Here is a 20,839-nt window from a genome sequence, read left to right on the forward strand (position 1 = left end):
TCGAATGTAAACCATCAGGAAAAGCAGACCATCAGGAATGAAGCTATGGAAAGTCAGTTAACCACCTGTAAACCATCAGTGAGTTTATAATAGGGTCTATAACTAGTACAAAACCTCTGTTTATTTTAGTTGTTTAGTTATGTACGATACTTGCATTTTTCATCTTTTCATCTGTGGAGGTCACACCCCCTGAGGGTCAGTGACTTTCATTTTTCTCACGGGAAACACTGAAAAAAATAATCATAATAATAATAATACAAGTGTGTAAGTGTAGACAGATAGAGCGATCAAAAGATTGATAGTTAAGCAAAACAAAAAGGAATGATAGACAACAACAACCATAACAATAGAATATACAATAAACTGAAAGTACAACAGACCAATATATAGAAAATTAACAAACGATAGAACGGGACAACTATATATAGATAGACAGACAGATAGAGAGATATAAAAAAGATACTTTGCCATAGATAAATCAGCATAGCTTGTGTAAAATGGTCTCGGTACATTAAGCAGGTGTAGAAGAATGTGTACAAAAGAAAACGACACACTTTAAACTATAATTGCTAATATGTTCAGGAGGTGTTTTAATTCCCCTGAATATATTTGAACTCATGCTAAGGAATAAGACAGTGAGTTAGATGCATTTCAGTCCTTTTCACAGTCCACTAACACCACATCTAACACTATATCTAACACCATATCTCACCCAGCATCGGAGAGATTCCTATTAAACCGCTGAGAGCTCTAACAGAAGTTTTATCCATCTCTGCTTCCTCATCTGCTGAGATTACACTTTAAAACAGCTTGCGAACACCAACGCTCTTAATTTCAACTCTCGACTCATTTCTGGTCTCTGTCTCTCGGTAAAGTGCAACGTACGCCTCCACACTCCATGGGTTTATGGAAGTAACGTGATGGGAGAGATGAAGAAGAATATATTTCTCAAATATTTTTTTTACAAGTAAGCACTGTACTGGGTTCATTCTAACAGATGTGATGTGTGGGAAGCTTGTGGTGTGATCGCCAGTGTAACGGCTACTGTAGATTTCACAGAAGAGATGTTGGCAATAGAGAAAACTTTATTTTTAGACTTAGGTGAGAAAACAGCTCCTGTCCTTCAATTTAAGGTTATATTGTTTTTTGTTTTGTTTTGTTAGGTGTTTTTTTTGCATGATGGACTTTTGCGTTTTGGGACATTATATTTCACTTACTTTCACAAAAGCTGAAGATTACTCATTGGCCCATAAGCTAAAGTGGTGAGTTTCAATTTAAGATAATTTTTAATCATTCAGTTGCTCTTGTAGTTCTCAGACTTGTTAATTATAATGCTTACGGCAGGTTTTAATTCCCATGAAACGCATGCACTGTTAAAATGTATTGCTTATAAATACACAGATAAAAGTGCATATCAGTAGATAAAAAGGGGGTCACACTTTAAAATACTGTTCCAACGTTAATGAATAACTACACAGGAACAAATGACTAATGCACTATTAAATACTGTTAAGTAACAACTACTATTATCTAACAAGAAACTCTTATTAACAATTTAGTAAGTAATAGCACTCAGTTGAAACTGGTAGTTCAAAATTAGCTCATCAAAAATTTGTGTTTTTTTATATTTCCTGGCGAACTCCTAAGAACTACTGTATACAGGTGCATAATTAATGTGACTTATGCATAATAAATAAGACAATAATGGTGACACACTAGTAATGACTCGAACATTATCAAAGAATGAATTTGTATTTTTATTCAGACCAATGTGAAAAAAACCAACAAGTGATGGACTGCCTTTCCAGGCCTTAAAAATGTCAGCTGCGTTGCGGTCTATGGAAGGTCAAAAAGCTCTAAAATATCTTATTTTGTGTTTTGGAGATGAACAAAGCTCTTACGGGTTTGGAATGACATCAGGTTGATTCTTAAGGGAATAGTTTACCCTAAAACTAAACAATTTCTGAAAATATGTAGATGAGCTTATTTCTTCTTCAGAACAGATTTGGAGCAATTTAGCATTACATCACTTGCTCACCAATGGATCCGCTGGAGCAAATTGGCTCGATTGACTGGCCAGCCACCAGTATTTCATCCAATTTCAACTCTGAGCGCCCCAGTAATAAAAAGGTAATTTATATAACAATGTTTATATTTTCAAACCAGCCACAACAGTTACACTTTCCAGATTAATTCCGAATACATAGTTTACTGAGCATATTACCATGGTCAGTGACCGTTTCTCTTCAATAAATGCCCATTTCAGAAGGCGTCACTAAATATGACCTTTGCAAGGCCAACGCACTTGACAGAGACCATCTGAAAGACTTTTTGTTGAACATTTACTCACCCTCAGACAAATCCGAGATGCACTTGACATTGTTTCCTCATTAGAACAGTTTGGGAGAAATGTATAATCAGATCACTTGCTCCTTACTAAATTCTCTGCAGTGAATGGGTGCCGTCAGAATGTATTAAGAGCTGACAAAGTCTTCTGCACATCATTAATGTCTTGGGAAACAAAACCAAAAAGCTGCACATTTGTAAGAAACCAATCTATCAAGGCTTTTTAACTTTAACAAACCATTGCTTCCGGCTAAAAAAACCCTCGATCCATACCGCTTCCAAATTTGTTCTTGTAAAGAAACATATCTACACATCTAGGTCGAGGTACATTTTCAGTAAATCTTTACTTTTGGGTGAACTAATCCTTTAAGGACTAGAAAATGTTGAAATAACTAAACAACCAAGGAAAATCAATGAAGTGCACCTTTAAAAATAAAAGCCTGAAATAGACAAAATAAACTAAAGAACGAAATGCATTATTCTCTAAGTCTTATTTGATTTATTTTTACTTTGCGCCACTAAAAGACCCACACGAAAAATCTCAAACTGGCTTTACTTTTAAAAAGTGTAGCTTTATAAAAATAAGTGCGATACACACGATTTGATCCCATATTCAATAACATATTTGTTCTTTTTTTGCACAGTCACTCATCATCTCATCTGAATTTCTGAGCAAGCACCGGCGTCTTTGGCTCCCTAGTGGTCAATGCCGGTGTCTCTGTACTGATATCAAACTAGAAAGTTCAGGGTTGCCTTTATATTAACATCTAAATAATTTGTCTTCTCCCCACATCTCCCGTGAATCTCCAGAGAAGTGTTTCAAAACCAAAAGGCTGCAGCAGGTGTTCAGAAAACGGAGCTTATTCCAGCCCTCAGAAATAGGGATTACTTCTGCCGCTCCGAGGTTTCGACTTCACGGAGAAGCTGCAAATCTCGTGTACTCAGTGAATGCAATTTGTAAAACTGATTACTGAGCAAAAGCGTACACGGAAGGAAAGACTCGAACGATCACCTGGAGAAAGCAAAGCAGGTCTCGTTGGTACAGCTGCGATCAGGTTCGGGTTTCATATAGTCCGCGGTCACAATAAGCCTCTCCATCCAGAGCCAATAGCACAGTGTCATAACGCAATAAAAAGAGATAAGAGCTTTTCATATCAACCGATAGCAGCCTCCGCTCACAAATAAGGCCACTAGCAGCTAGCCGGCGACGTTCCCGAAAAGCACCAGGATAAAAGTGGTTTCTTTGAAAACATCTTCATCTTAATGCAGATGCTTAAAAAAGGAGTAAATAAATACATAAATAACACTGACTTCTGAATGCTCAGAATCGAGTATTCCTAAAGCCAATATTCAACTATTCAAAATCAAATGGGTTTCACAATCTTAAACTGGTTGTTGTTTTGTTACTCTGAGTTTGTTTTTACCCTGTAAAGTTCTATGACTAGCGGGAGCAACACTTTACTTAATGACTATGAAAACGTTACCGAACTTCAAAGCTAAATCTCCATAGAGAGATTAATAATTCAAAGCCAGACAAATAAATAAACACTGAGAGTAGAGAGGAAGAGTACTGGTAATTTTGGCTCATTAAATATGACTGGCTGTGCACTATTAAAACAGGATAGGGATGATGAGATGAAGGAAGTGATGAAAATCATCGTTTTGGCAAAAATATTTGCTTGCTCGACAGAGTAAATATTTGATTTAGATTTTGCTGAAACACTTAAATATGAAGACTGTTACATAGAGGTACTCTAGAAGATCTTCTTATTTTAGACATGAAATATTTCCAAAACTTTAATTGCTGACTTGTCATGCCTGGTGAATACTGTATGAATTTTCCACAAATATTAGCTCTTGCAATACTGAAATTATTATACAGATTATTATACAGGTAGCAAGCTTCGAAAACGTTGACAGTTTAACTTTTACTCTTTCTGCGGAATACTGAAGGCTGATTAGTAGCAAAGTTAGTATTAATCCGCAAGGATAAGTATATAGCAAAATATTATCATGACATATAACTGCATAATTACATCCCTTTATTGCATCCCTGCACAATATAATTATACCCTGAACACAGTTTCATGGTTTTTCCTTAATTATGTCTTCCTGCTGTGCCATACAGTTTGACTGAATAATGGATCCATATAAAATAATGACTGTGCTATAATGCAGACTATAGGCTACCTAAAGCCACCAGTGTAATACTCACATCTAAAGCCAATCTAGGCTTTGGCTATTTAATCTCTGGTGTGTGTGTGTGTGTGTGTGTGTGTGTAGTGTAGCATGTAATACAAAGACAATGAAAGTTTCACAATCTGAATATTCATTCAAAAAAAAATATATATATATATATATATATATATATATATATATATATATATATATATATATATATATAGTTTTTTGAATGAATATATATGTCACTTTGGAATTATAAGGTTTTATATTCTTTACATTACTATTCTGTGACTCATTTACAATATGTGATACTGTGTACATTTTGGGACTTTTCTAGAAAACAAATAGGATTTTATCTACAGTCTAAGGAATCAATACGTTTTCGACTGAAACTTGGTCAACTTTTTGACTACCTCTTTAACATAATTTTTCAACGTTCAGGTCCTTTGTTGTATAAAAGCAAATCTTCTGATGCTATATATATATATATATATATATATATATATATATATATATATATATATATATATACATATATTCTAACATTAATGTATGCATTAATGTGTGAATTTCATTTTTTTTTTATAAAACAACAAATTAAAAATGCATTCTATTTGATAATAATACAAAAATTGTATTCAAATCTTGGGATTTGTTTCTCTAAAGCTTAAAACTAAAGGAATGTGACACCAAAACATACAGTCTTCACCGAAGGCGTCTGCTAGTTGAGCTGTTTGCACTGCATTTCTGAATTTGTGAGGGGATGCTGCTCTTGGCCTGTGTGCTAAAGGCCACAGACTTTTCCCTTCCCTTCTCTGCCCTTTTCAACAGGTGCCACAAAGGGGTCTGCAAACACAAATCAATTAGATAGTTCTTGATGGAGAATTCTGACATTTGCACTAGATGGCTCAAGCCAAATGCCATTGTGCTTATCCAGAGAGAGGGACTGTGATATAACACAACTTAAAGGGACAGTTCGGCCTGAAATGAAAATGCTCATTTAATCAGCCAACCCCGTATGACTTGTTTAGACAACAGAATTGTTATTTTTGGCTGAACCATCACTTTAATGAAACGGATTGCTTGCCAGTACCTGTTATTTAAATAACACCCACTTCCTTGCACATTTTATATCCTTTGGCTATGCCTGATCGTTTTCTTCTCAAGCAGAAATTGTTGAGTTTGCAGGAAGTTTTCACAGAAAATGAGAAAAACATCTCTTAGAGGACTGCTTTTAAGCGACACTCTCCCAATAGAGTTTTACTTAGCATGTGAAGATAAAACTGCTCTTTGTTTGAGTGGCAGAATTGAAAAAGTTGAAGACAGTGTTTACTTTGCAGCATGTCAAGGAGAGTGATACTGCAAATGACTATGAATTTTGTTCTCCTTCAAACGCTATCCGGTTTTGATTTTTTCAGCGTGAAAAAAGAAAGCCACCGTTTTCGACATTATGTCTTAGAGGTCAGTTTTAAAACTCCGCAAACGCGCAAAACATCCAGCGCTGTTTAATTGAAAAAAGTACAAGGGTTATTAATAAACAATTGAACCTGAAATTTTAAGTAGGAGGTAAAAACATAAATTCAGATGTCGGCTGAGTGTCTCTCCTTCTGATAAGGGTTACAGTCAGTGACCCAAAAAGAGATATCATGCTAATGAGCTCCTTTACAGCTCTGACAATACCACACATAGCTGTGGTTGCTAATAGTACTAATAATGCATGTGTAGTTATGGCAAACTGGAGCATTAACATAACAAATGCTATTTAAAAGCCCTTAATTAAGAAAAAAAGGAACGTTGTGAGTGGCAATAAAATTTCTCTCATGATAATTTGCATTTAAAATGTATTAGCAGTGGTTTAATTATATAGAATGTTTAGCCAATTATACATAATAAAGAAAAGCAGTTTAGCTGCATAGCATTCAAAAAAAGATTTGAAACATCAGAAAACTTCATTTTTCACAATGGAATGTGAGCTAATGCTGTCTATGATTTATAGAGGTACCAATCATCTAAAATAAAAGCAGGACTTTGAGCTAATGGCTAATTTTGTCTTGATACTGGTCCTTACGTACATGAATAAAACTGTTCAAGTTAACTCATTAACATACAGAAACATTTGCACTGATTTTGCTTCACGGTTTTATCAAACTTTTATTTATTAATGTAATTGACATCAGCTGTTGGTGGAAGCTAAACTACTTAATTTCCATGTCTACTAACAGAAGTCTCATTAGGGAAATGTTGCTGAAGCGACTTATTCTTGCACTTTTTATCCAAAAATATGAAAAGTGTCTGCAAACTTTAGCTACTTTAATGTCTTACACAAGGTGGGTGTAAAAATTATGTAGCGTGGACATTCTGCTAAACTTCTGCTGAGATTAATGTTGGTCATACATTAAAATAAAATAAAATAAAATAAAATAAAATAAAATAAAATAAAATAAAATAAAATAAAATAAAATAAAATAAAAAAATTTAATTTAATTTAATTTAATTTTTAATTTAATTTAATTTAATTTTTTCATAAACAAGTTGGATGATTCCCAAAAAAATGTCTAAAAGTCTACAACAAAAGCACCTTCTTTTGCTGTCCAAAGTTACAATAAATCCCTATGCGGATAGCTTTTCAAATATAATCGTCTTAATGAGAAGTGATAGTGGGCTGTGCAAAATGCAAAGCAAGCTAATTAAAACCCAAGAGAAACTCCTTTATATCAGTCAGTTAGAACTGTGATATACTAAATGGACACAACACAGCACACATAGACAGCTACATACATAGATCCTGACAGTTAACATACAGTATATATATATATATATATATATATATATATATATATATATATATATACACACACAAACTTGTATATATCCACATATAAACCAGAACTGCCCAAGAAATAACACATTTAGAAATCTATTTAAGCAAATACTTAAAAAAAAAACATTCTGTTTTAAAATTGCAGACAGTAACCAAAAAGGTTAAAGATAATTATAGATAAACAGGAAAACGCAAGAGAAGAATTTCCAAGAAAAAGTGCCAGGTAACTGAAAAATACCAGATAAAGCTTTTAGAGTGGATCTCATAAAGCCCTTTCGATAGAAGAGTTCTGTCAATGGCAGTACAATGACAGACTAATACTGAACAGGCAAAGGCTATTTGGAAGAGCAAATAATTGCTAGTGCTAAATCTTAATGAATCATTTACATAAATTCAAGATAAAAATGATTTTCAATTGCTCGCGGATAATTACATCCATTATTTTACCCAATATAGCCATATTAGAGTGAATGAATGGGGTCTGGAATATTCCAAGTCCATCAACAACCTTTCTTTTCATCTCCTCATAATTGATACTCTCAAGCATGAACTCAAATCTATAATTCAAATACCTATAAACGCACAGGCATTATGTTGTATTATTGTGACTGAGTCCGAGTCTGAATGGGCTCATTTTGCCAAGAGTGAAAATTTTAGTTCTACATGATCACAGACTGAATCTAAGATAATAATGACAATAATGAAAATTAAACTATAATTACAACCATTGATTTTTTACCTGTTCGAGTATCATGAATGCGATCAAATATTCAGAAACGCAGGACCGAATTTAAAGCGACAGTTCACCCTACAATGAAAATTCTGAATGTTTTTTTTCTTTCTTCCACGGAACACACAAAAAAATACACTCTTAAAAAAATAAAGCGTCCAAAAGAGGGTTTTTGTTCTGATGCCATAGAAGAACAATTTTTGGTTCCCTAAAGAACCTTTCGGTGAACAATTCTTCAAAGAACCATTTTAATAAAGAGACTTTTGATGTTAAAGGTCTTCTTAGAACAATCAATGCCAAAAAAAGAAACTTTATTTACGACGTACGATACAAAGCTGGACCTGATTTTTCCAGAACTTTCTTCATCCAAACTTTGCCTTTGGAGCCAAAGCTTCTGAGTTTAAAAAGGGAGAGTAACGACAAAATTTGAGTAAAATTATCCTTTTTCGCAGTATGCATTCATTAGCAGTAGTTCGTCGGCTTTTGAGAGACATGTACGTATAGACATTAGGGCCCAGCTTGGGTGGATAACGAGGACAAAAATCTCAATTAAGGAGCCGAGGCAAAGGGGACCGCAGGAGATCAAAACTCTGTGATGGCACTTTTAATGATGGCAACCTTTGACCTATGAATACGAAACGCTCTGGGCAGAACGGCCCTCTCAGCACAGCTCTGTGGGCAGCAGACATTACAGCCACCTCCTGCCGAGAAGAAGGGCCTTCAGCTGGGGAAAAAAAGTTCAACAAGTTTAACTTTGGAATGAATAAGATATTTATAAAATTTAGAGCTCAGTAACTCTTGAACCTTAGTAAGGTGAATTTGAGCTCTCAAATCCGTGTCGTACATTTCGAGGTCTCTGAGCTCTTTTTAATTAACACTGTCATCATCATACGAGTCAATTTAAACCCAATTCAGAGGCTCTTTTGACTCTATATACTGTCAGAGCATGTAAAAAGGGGGCTATGGAGAAGACTAGTTCTTTTCAAAGTTCACATTAGTTCACGAGGGACAGGGCTGAAGAGGATAGGGAACAAGATATGGAGAATCAAGGGCATTAAAGGCAAAAGACATCACAACAGGAAGCTACTCGACAGAAGTCTTTGTGAACAAACAACAGAGATAGAAATCAATCCACCTCCAGTCATCTAATGAAAATTACTCATTGGTTGGATAGAACCTGGTACTCCATACAAATTTTTAAGCTACTTGTAACTCTGCCCTCTGATTGCATTTAAAAGCCTTTTTGTCCTTTTGAAAAAATTTCAAGGTTTTTGCAAATAAGTTTGAGGCTATTTGCTCCTGAAGAGTTCTTGGAACCTTTTCATCTATCCTTTTTGCAAGTGCAAGAGAAAAGATATTGTTTGACTCGCTCCCTAGTGAATCTCATATAAGTACAGTCTGAAAACCGCAGTTCTGGTGAAATTGATTACAGTTTGTCATAAAGAAAACGTACGCTAGATCTTCTCAGGAGACTTTTGCATCTGCAAAGGTAAGCGTTCAGTTATCCTCAACATATATCACAGCCCTGTTTCCATCATCCCATTGACCAGAACTGACAAAGGACGTCTGTTTCCAAAGATCTGCGGATCTGAAATGGCAAATTTTATCCCACATTGTCTACAAGAACAACCCAAAGCCTTCAAAGAGTGACACAACCACTGTGGTTATTGAATTCAAAGAAACTGAATTTATTCCATCAGACAGAATAACCTAAGGGAAATTCACTGGTAGATCAGCGGTGATTCTATTCCACTGTTTGGGCTTGGAGACTGACTTCTTTGATGTCCATATAAATGTCAGGAAGCCAAAAGGGGTTAATAAATATTTAAGATGATCTTTAAAATCTTTGAATTGGAGTGTTGGCTTTGTCTTTCACCTCTCAGATCTAAGCATCTGGAGAAGAATTTTGCCCTGTCAGGCTGAAAGTCCCTTTATCTATATGGCAATCTCTGAACTGTACAAGGGGACTTGGACTCCTGTCGGTCTGTGGAAGGGGTCATTCTTACATCTGAAAAAGAATATATCTTTGAAAAATAAGGGAATATGGATACCATACGTTGTGTGGTTTCTGATGTGTCAAGACCAGCCATAGATCATTCATTGTAGTATTGGACAGAAAAAAAGATGCATTGAGAAAAAACCCCCCCAAAAACAATTATGTTCAGAACTTTTTGGATTTTAGAAGAGGGTCTTCCTTACTCTTACGATTAAACACTTTTTTTCTTCTCTCTCTCTGTCGTGCCTTTAAGATATACCTTGTTTGTATGTAAAATGGGTAACTGGAGCCACTCGCACATGGATGGTTTTCAGATCCAATATAAATATCTCTCCCATGCTTCTTTGCACAGCTTGTATATGTCACAGTATCACAGTAGTGAAATATTTGGTCAAATGTGCTAAATAAATCATTAGGACAAGAAAAACGGAATTTGTTAAAAAATAAATAAATAAATGTCAATCATGTGTCTAAAGATCATTTGGAAGCATGTGCAGAGCTGTAGGTGCTACACACATAGTAACAGTAGATCTAGTAAACTTTCACATATATTTTTGAAGTAACAGTTTACTGTAAAAAATGACAGTGATTAAAACTACAATAAAAACCTGTTAAATGGTTAATGGTAAATTCCTGTAAAATTTACAATAAAATGAACTTACATTCCCAGAATTCTCTGCAATGCATTTCAAATGTTGTTTGAATATGATGTTGTTGTTGTTGTTGTTGTTTTTTTAAAAAATCAGTTTCTGTTTCTTATCGGTTATGTCTATTAGGGTTGTATGTTAATGTTGTTAAATTAATGTTTATTTCATATATATATATATATATATATATATATATATATATATATATATGTGTGTGTGTGTGTGTGTGTGTGTGTGTGTGTGTGTGTGTGTGTGTGTGTTCATGTTTAAAAGCTGCTTGTGATGGGTTTTAGTTGTTACTTTCTTATCACCACCTGCATTTGGTGGTTATCAGTGTGTTTCAAAGGTACAAAACAAATTTCATACAATTTTCATACTTTAATACAGTAGGTTAGTATATTAACATTATATCTGTTAATGAAATTAAGATATTTAACTGGAAACTAACATCAAAAAATCTAAAGTTTTTGGGGCCATTTTCTTTACTGTAAATTTGATTAATATTTTTTTTTTTACAGTGTTGCTGTAACAACGTTAACAAATTTAAGTTAAATGATTGCTGTTGCTTTTTGTTTTTTGGCAGCTACTTTAAGCAAACTATTTCATAAAGACTTCATGATATAACTGAAGATTTAAAAAAAAAAAAGAGTGGCTGAAAAAACGCTTCCAAAGTTGTTACATTTTGTCAAAACAGAAGATTGATAGAATTTCAACCTTCAACTGATTTAAACAAGGACTGGATCATAGGATTAAACCAGTATTGTATACATAAACAATAAATGTTTGCCATTAAAGGGATAGTTCACCCAAAAATGAAAATTCTGTCATTAATTACTCACCCTTATGTCATTCCAAACCCATAAGATCTTAGCAAAGAAAACAGCAATAACATAATTTATTTAACAATTATTCTCCCTGATTACGTGCTCTCCAAAATGGTAACTCGGGGAGAAGAACTATTAAATAAATTCAGTTATTATTGTTTTCATTACACACAAAAAGCATTCTCATAGCTTCGTAAAATTGTGTCACATGGTCTGTTTTTATTGATGTCCTGGCTACATTTCTGGACCTGGGAACATTGTAGCTGCATTGCTGTCTATGGAGGGCTCACATCTTATTTAAAAATATGTTAATTTGTGTTGCAGAATGGACAAATGACTTATAGGTTTGGAATGACATGAGCAATTAATGAAAGAATTATGATTTTTGGGTCAACTAACCCTTTAAATTCATGACTCACGATAGGATTGAACTTTTAAAGCTTGACTGAATACCAACAAGTCTAAAAAATGAGCTAAAGAACATTTACCAAGTATTATTGTTGAACTGAACTATGTTACTGAAATATAAGATTCAAGATTGTTTATCAAGCAGTGACAGAACAGCATGTAACAGAATGTATGCTTTCTCCATTCAAGTATAAGGAACTGTAGTTGGGAGTTTGTTGCCTGCATAAAAAAATAGCTGCCTGGAGGCACAACCAGACTTGCCTTAAAGGGGCTGAGTGTACTCATAAAACTACTTTTTTTCTTTTTCTTTTTTTTTCAACACACACACACACACACACACACACACACACACACACACACACACACACACACACACACACACACACACACACACATTAAGCTTAATATATAAGGTTAAGACAAATGAGAGTAATTAAACAGCTTTACTTCAACAACAACAGATAACTGCACATCAGTGCTGTGTGGCAACAGTTTTTCCAGCATCAACAGCTCTGATAAAATATTACATTTTTAAAATGATCCAGAGAGTCTGTTTTTAGGAAGTAAACTCTAAATATATAAAAACACAATCAATCTAGTTCACAAAGACCCCCTTCTCAGAATGCGTCTGCTTCTGTGTGCCTTGAGCACATGAGAGAATCTGAGGTAATCTCATATCCATCTAAAAGCTTTGCTCGTCTCTGACACGCGAGCGGCAAATCAACCCCTTTGTGATTTCGCTTCGTAGCGGAACTGTATGATAACTGCCTGAAAATGAAGTTAAAACCATGTCATGTAAAATATACACCATGTGCCTTGATAAAGGTCAATGCGATCTATAGTTCAGCTCTGTGAAAGCTGAAGCATATTAAAAGACTCTTAATTGCTTTTCTTGAAGATTTTCCTCCGGATGTGTTGCGTTTCTGTCAGCGCACACTCGGTTTCCGCAAGTCACCGTGATTTTTAAGAGCCAAATAGGTGGCTAGCTAATTATTTGTAAGCTAAAGGCCATTCTGCCACCTCGTTTAAAAATTGAAGTGATTTTGTGAAAATTAAGTGAGAAAACACACTTGAGAGACTGAGCCCGAATGGCAGACAACACAGAATCTTACGTCTCTATAGAGTCCTTGAACAAGGTTTTTTTTGTTCTAAATAAGTGAACGTAATTAAAATAATTATTTGATTTTGTTTCTTCTAAAGTCGTTATAATGGAGTAAATTATGCAAGTATGTGTGACTAATGTTAGCTACTGTTTCTGTCACTAATGTCAAGTATAGAGATTCGTTGACGCCTGCGCTTTTTTTCATAATTAGAATTTAGCCTGATTAGCATGCGTAGCTTATATATTGTTTGAAATATTTAGCTTTACAGACAAAATGCATGTAGCTCTGTTGAAACATTTCCATGCCGTACCGCCATCATCTTACCTTTACCCTACCTTTTTTTTTAACCATTTACATTAAAGAATCACTCAAAGCAATTCAAATTTGTTGCCATCTGTGAAGCAATTTAGTGAGCTTGCCTTCTGAGAAAACAGAAATAATCTCAGCTTTTGCGTAGTAAATTATGATTCTAATAGAACAGACATTATGAACTTAACTGTTTATATTACAGGAAGCATCTTACTTTAATGAGGCCATTAATGTAGATGCATTAAACCTCACTGCCTATCTGCCCGCTTTATAATGCAGCTTCAGTCTACGTAATCCCAGACCAGAAAACAGGATCTGAAACATCCATTAAACACGCCATGAAGTAAGTTCGCAAGGAGTCCGAGAGAGTTGCATCACGGGCAGGCGGTGAGAGCGAAGCTTGTGAGGTCACATGTGAAAATGTGTGCTAACATTCAAATGCGTTTCGAACCGTCGTGGAGAACATTAGAACTTCATTAGAAGTTCCGGCAAGTCAAGGTTTGTTTACCAAAGAATGCACTCTCTATATGATAAACAGGTAGCTTTGTTTAGGGTGTAGCAATTAGTTTTAAATATCTTAAACAGCAAATGCATAAATACAAATCCATTTGAAGCAAAGATGCATAAAGAGGCAGGACTCACCTTAAGCTGAAAGTTAATTGCCTCATTTCACTTAAAGAAAACAAATACCTGAAAGAGCCGTTTACCCTCACTTCATCCTTAACGTCTCCAAACTGAGATGATTTTACTTCTGGCTTAAATCGTCTTTGATTCATGGGTCAAACAGACAGTTAATGACATCTTTTAAATGCACAGCAGGCTGACTGAAAACCCTGAATATGATGGTCAGTGGTTTCTAATGGCAAACATACAAACATTCTTTTTGTTTTAATGATAGCGTGTGAATCTTTTAATATTTCAATATACCTTTTAATATCAATATACCTTTTGTAACCTTTAAATATTTCAATGCCATCTTTTCGATTAAACACGTTTTTTTTTCCAAACGTATGCAATCGGGTATCATAATTCTTCATGCCCTTATAAGATTTTATGCAGGTGCACTTAATGAGGCAATGCTTTTAGAGTTTTACAGTTTTGACTGAACATATTTCTAGGTTATTAACAACACTGCTGTGCATAAAGATTGTGTCACTTCTGTGCTATTAATATTGGCAGATGGAATTACAAATATAACTAGCTCTAACGTGTAATGGAGAGGTTAGTGCATTGCGATAAGGTTGCTGTGGTGTTAGGTGGTATTGCTTTCTGCCCACCCATATGGATTTTTTAGGCAATTGGAAGTCCAACTGCATAGACAAGTAACATCATGCTGCTTCCAAAACATGCCGAATGAAGCTTGACTATCATCCGTTAACACCGCCCAGTGCTTCATTTCTTTTGGTGTTTGTTTATTTAATATGGATATTTGGATATTATAACCGTTCTGCTGTAATGTATGAGATTTTACGATGTACCAGTATCCATCTGATCTTTGAATTTTGTTAGAAAGCGTTGATGAAATGCGAAGGCCTTCAGACTTCTGCCCGGTGGCTTTTAAAACATTTTCCTCTATGCATTGCTCATCTCGTCCGTATCACAGCTCCTCTTCGCCTGACGACTCAATACTAATACACATCCACTCAGAGCTGAAAGCTGCAAGGCTTTGTCTGTTCTGAGCATTAAAATATCGAGAATAAAAAAATAACTCTATGAACACAACAAGCAGCAGAGATTCCTTGTTGTACATAATTAAAATTAACCGTTTTGCTCAAACATGAAGAGAAAATTCTGTCAGATATTAATTAAACTACCTCCCATGAGATATAAACACCTGCTTGTTTTGATCAACCTGGCTGTATTATTGGAAAGCTTGGCATTAACGGTTAATGGCAAATGTTGTTTGGATTCTTTCAAAGCAGAAAAATGGATTCGATTATAAATGCATGCGATGCCATTCTCAAAACCAATTATCAAATAATTGCATGTGAATTCAAACTTTAAAATTCCATTTACATATATGTTGTCTGTATTCCTTCGCTCTTATGTACAGTACATGTCCACTAAGCCCATTCACCCAGCATTATAAAAGATGCTAAGGCCCTGAGAGTCATACCGATAAAGCAGGCCATTCTCATTATTGTCCAACATTCACGTCCTGTTTACAAGAGCATGCTGCTTCAGTCTCAATCCACCGAGCACTTCTTCCACCGAAACACCACTGCCTTGAGAAACAGAAGCGTGCGTATGTGGAAAAAGACAGGGAGAAAAAAAATTGAAATCCGTTTTATCATTTTAAGAACCCTGGGAATATAACTGACAATTAAAAATCAATAATAAACGTGTAAACGTATTGACCTTGACTGGAGAAATATGGAGACAGACACTTGGCATTTGTTTGTCCGAACAATGGAAGACTGTTTTGGGAAACTTGTTAGAAATTTGTCCTGATTAATGATGATGAATAGTATAGAACCTGCATAACAATAAACTTGCAAGAAATACATAGCAATGGTGTTTTATCCAACCTGGTCTCATACGTCTCAAAGAGAAATGTCCACTGAGTGGAGCTAAAACACAAGTTCAATACATTAACCCTGGCACGTTTTTATTATGTTGATATAGGTATGTTTTGCTACGGTTCTGAATTTAAATATCCGTGGACTAAAAGTTTAAGCACTATCGTGTTGGAAATATGCCCTACACCAAATCCAACTCTAAACCTACCCGATAGTGTTAACAAATGCAGAACCGATGTAAAAACTTTATGCAACTGTTCCATTGCAGTAGGTTTTATCACCAATTAATTTCAGATTTAACTGTAAAATAATAATAATAATAAAATAAAAAACAATCTCCCCTGGTGACCACACACATTCAAACATGGAGATCGACTGCGCTGTCTGTCTTCTGAAATACATCAGATCAGTGACTCACAGCACTCGTGACCAAGCCTGAAGTACGGTGGGCAAGGAGGTGTCACCAATTTCAGAGCTAACTGTAAAAAATCAATCAATACACCCTGATCATCCACATCCTGTCTATTTCTTTCCAAGTCTTATGCTGACAAGAAACCTGACAAACATGTCCAGATTACTCACACAAACACTTCTCAAGGATGCATGAAGCAACCAGCAGTGATGCTGATGCAGAGAATAGGAAGTATCGACTTTTGTGTAGTATTTATTCAGAACAGTCAGTTATTAAAGTAACACGGACATCGTGAAGCATCTGCTTTAACAGTTAAAGACGATAGTATACGATCACTATGGTTAAAACTACAGGGCCATACTGAAACGTTTATTTTTCTTTCCCTAGCCTTTACAGAAATGTTACACTTGAAAAAACACTTGTGCCCAAGCGCCTTCTTGAAAACTGCTCGTTTTGCCAAGCCACAAAACTGCTCGTGCCCACAGCCATGTACAGAGGGAAAGCGCTTTATTTTGAGGTCAAAACCAGGTTTTTCTTCCATTTAAAATGCAATAATGTATTCATAAACTATCAAATATATGAAAAAAAAACTAAATGTCAAAAAACGATAAAATATGTATAATGAAGGTAGTGGTGCCCTGGAGTTGTGTCACTGGTGTTACCGTCTAACAAAAATGTTAAGTCCACTGTCTCTTTTCAGTTTTCAGATTTTATACGGAGCATTTAGCTGACCTCGATTTTCAGCAAATGATGATGAGATTTGAAAGCACCAAAAGAAACACACCATACCCCAACAGAGCCCCAAGTGAAGATGGTGCACAAGCATATTAAAACAAAAGCCAACATGGACTAAATTTGTGAAACAATGCAAAATCACATTATTCACCTAAAGCTTTTTCTAAAATTAAGGATTGCTAATCTACATAGTGTAAAATCTGATTAACCCTCTGTTTACCGAGGTCGCCTTTCATCGAGTGAGAGGGATGGATCTGGTCACTATGAATCTGGTGGGGGGGGTCATGTCCCCTGTCCCCAGTGGCATCTGCATGCCTGGTTTACATAGTTTGTGTGTGGGTACTGTGTATATTTATATAAATGCGCACACATGCATCTAGATCAAAGACGTTAAGATGTCTGCGTCGAAAGAGATTTCATGTCCATAGAAAGCACATTTAATAAGTGTCTACTTTTAAAGGAACTTTTTTGAAAACAGGCAAATTTTCCAACTCACTTTAGGTTAAACAGTTGAGGTTTACCATTTTTTAATCAGTTCAGCCCATCTCGGTTCTAGAAATCGGTTCTAAAATCTCTCAAAGAGATTTGATCATTTTCCTATTTAAAGCTTGGCTCTTCAGTAGTTACATCATGAACTAAGGCCGAAAAGTTGCAATTTTCTAGGCCGGTATGACTAGGAACTATACTTTCATTACGGCGTAATAATAAAAGAACTTTGCTGCTGTACCATGGCTGCAGCAGAAGCACTGATATTATGCAGGGCTGAAATGCAGGGGACTATTTTCAGTAGCTGTGTAATATAATTTAGCCTTCTTCACCGACTGCACCTATGATTATTACATCGGAACGAGAGTATAGTTCCTAGCCATATCATCCTATAAAATTCCAACTTTACTTTTTCTTTCAGTTCTTTAGTACACAATGTAACTACAGTAGAGTCAAGCTTTAAATAGCAAAATTATCAAACTTCTCGGTCATCTTTTGAGCGAGATGCTAATGGTCTAATCCGATTCAGTGATCTGTGCTAAGATAAGCTAAAAGGCCACCAGAAGCTGAGATCGGCTGGGTTAAAAAAAACGGTAAAAGTCAAGGGGAGTTGCAAAATCAGCCCTTTTAATAAAATGTCAAAATTTGGTTGAAATAATGTTACATTGTCATTCGATGCAATATTTATGTAAAAAATGTAATATATGAAACATTTCAAAAGTCAGTAAAGCAAGCAATAAATCTCCATCACCTGTTTTACACCTGTAATAATGCACATAAATTGTAATCTACAGCTCTGTGTATGTATATATATATATATATATATATATATATATATATATATATATATATATATAAATATATATATATATATATAGTGATGATTTAGATCAATTACCTCGCAAGGCCGATACAAAATTCTACTTAATCTTTTTCACTCTTGATCCCTTTCTATAAATCTATCCCAGCTTAAATTTACACTCGCAAACACACGCATCTCTAGCAGACTGTGACCGAGAGAAAACAAGGAATAAAATCCACACCTCCACAGATAGACAATAAACTCCTATCATTCCTTATCAGAGCTATCAGAGCTTGTGATCCCATACGCCTTTTGCTTAAAACACACGGAAAGATGTGAATTATTATTATTTTTATATAAATGTGAATTGTGTAAATTGGCAATTGAATTTAAAAAAACAGGATGCTATCGTTTTCCAGTGATTCACTAACAGTAGGTCTATCTATCTATCTATCTATCTATCTATCTATCTATCTATCTATCTATCTATCTATCTATCTATCTATCTATCTATCTATCTATCTATCTATCGTATGATGGTCTGGTTTGGTAGCACTGCAACAGAGCAAAGAAAGCTTCAGGCTAGAAATAAATACAAACAAGTTTGATCATATTTTCTGATTACTGAAAAAAATCTATATATAAAAGGTAAAAAATAAATAATGCAGTAAAGGGGGTGAAATGTTAGGTGGAGAATGAAAATGAATGGAATACTCCCCCTGGTGGATAAACCGACAAGTGATTATTGTGTGTGTTTGTGGACCGAGAGGGATTTGACCGCCTTCAACCTCAGCCCCTGCTGATATTGAATTCATCACAAAGGAGTGAACAACAGCACTGATGCAATAGAAGAGCTAAAATCCATATTTATAAAATGATATCCAGATCACACACTTTGTCTGATACTGGCTATAAAAGCTGAAGTCCAAATCAAATTTGGCTATATAAAATTGTTGCTTGACTGAAATCTAAATATTATAATATACCAATACTAATACTAATATATATAGTGTATTGTGTACATTTATTATGTATACACACTTACAGTACACATAGACTTGCGATCATGCACACACATATAGTATAGTATAACATTATTTACATGTGTATACATTAATATATTTATATTAATATATTTTATATTATAGTTAATGCATAAAATATTTTTTCTTAAATATATACATGCATTTTTATATACATATTTTATGAAAAAAAAATAAAAAATATATATATATATATATATATATATATATATATATATATATATATATATATATATATATATATATTCTGCAGGCATAATATTTAATATTTTTCTTATGTATTTATAATAATAGTTTTACATAAATTAGACATAAATTATAAATTAGACATGTTTCATTTAATGTAGGACATATTGACAAACTGGCTCAGGAAAAAAAAGCATTATGTCTCTTAAAACAAGCTGCATATCTGTCGCTGACAACAAAACAAACATGGTGTGCTCGGTGTTTATTAAAAAGCACCCTTCTCTTGCAATGCATTTAAATGAACGAACATGTCTATGATAACGGGGCTATGCAAATCTACGTCTCAATTTCAAGGGGGTCATGTTGGTTTAACGGCCTTGTCAGAACCTGATGTGAAGAATAAGTGACCCTCGACCACTTATCCACGGTTACGTATGTAAATCCAACCATGCGTATGCAAATCTTGACATGTAAATGCACCATTGAGATACTTAATGTAGTGATTACAAAAATGGGGTCCATTACGGCAAAAACATGTCATGAGATCTGAGAACTACTCCATTACTAGTCACATCAAACGACTTCAAGAGGAAGTCATTTTAAGAGTTCTTTTAATTTAAACTAAGCTATCACAGAGGCTCTGTCTGTCTGGATTGCTCATCCTCTATGTCTAAGAGTTTCAGTACGTCTGGGTGAGGTCTTGTTTGACTTGTCTCTAGGGAAGATGCTGGAAGGAAATGTCTTCAACGCAATGTGGCGACATGGCCCCAGGGGTCATGTGACAGCTCTAAAATGGCCTTTTGATTCCGATTCACAGCCCATAATAACCCCGCTACCAGATCTAAGGCCCTTTTATGTCGCCTCGGCAACCCTTCCCAGGGAATTTGCGCTGTCGTCTTGTCCTCTCGCTGCATTTCACCGGGGAAAACTATGCCGCCGAGAGAAAAAGCAAGAAATGGGAGAGTGAGGTGCTTTGTGTGCATATTCTTCATAACATCATAACTCACTCTTCTTTCTCAGTCTCAGAACACAGTCAGGAAATACCTCGCTTCCTCCAGGCGAAGTTATTGAACACAATAAAGGTAAGAATGTAGATCTCATGGGCCTGGGATAGACAAATCACAGAACCTCCTTTTTTTTTTGCTCATTTAGGGGTCAAAGAGAGCTTGCGTGTCAGACAAAGAGAGGCGGAAGGGAACTAGAAAAATAGAGCATATGGACACGCGATATAATAGCTAACAGGAAAATCAATTTAACATTCTCTTTTCATTTCGAATAGCAAGCCTAT

At 35.0% G+C, this 20,839-nt stretch overlaps 1 protein-coding gene across 1 annotated transcript in view; it reads left to right on the plus strand.

Annotated features, from left to right (window-relative positions):
• gbe1a (glucan (1,4-alpha-), branching enzyme 1a) overlaps nucleotides 1–20,839 on the plus strand; it is a 130,470-nt gene that overhangs the window by 9,305 nt on the left and 100,326 nt on the right.

Source organism: Puntigrus tetrazona, chromosome 10 (genome assembly GCF_018831695.1).
Source record: "Puntigrus tetrazona isolate hp1 chromosome 10, ASM1883169v1, whole genome shotgun sequence".
Classification (NCBI taxonomy): domain Eukaryota; kingdom Metazoa; phylum Chordata; class Actinopteri; order Cypriniformes; family Cyprinidae; genus Puntigrus; species Puntigrus tetrazona.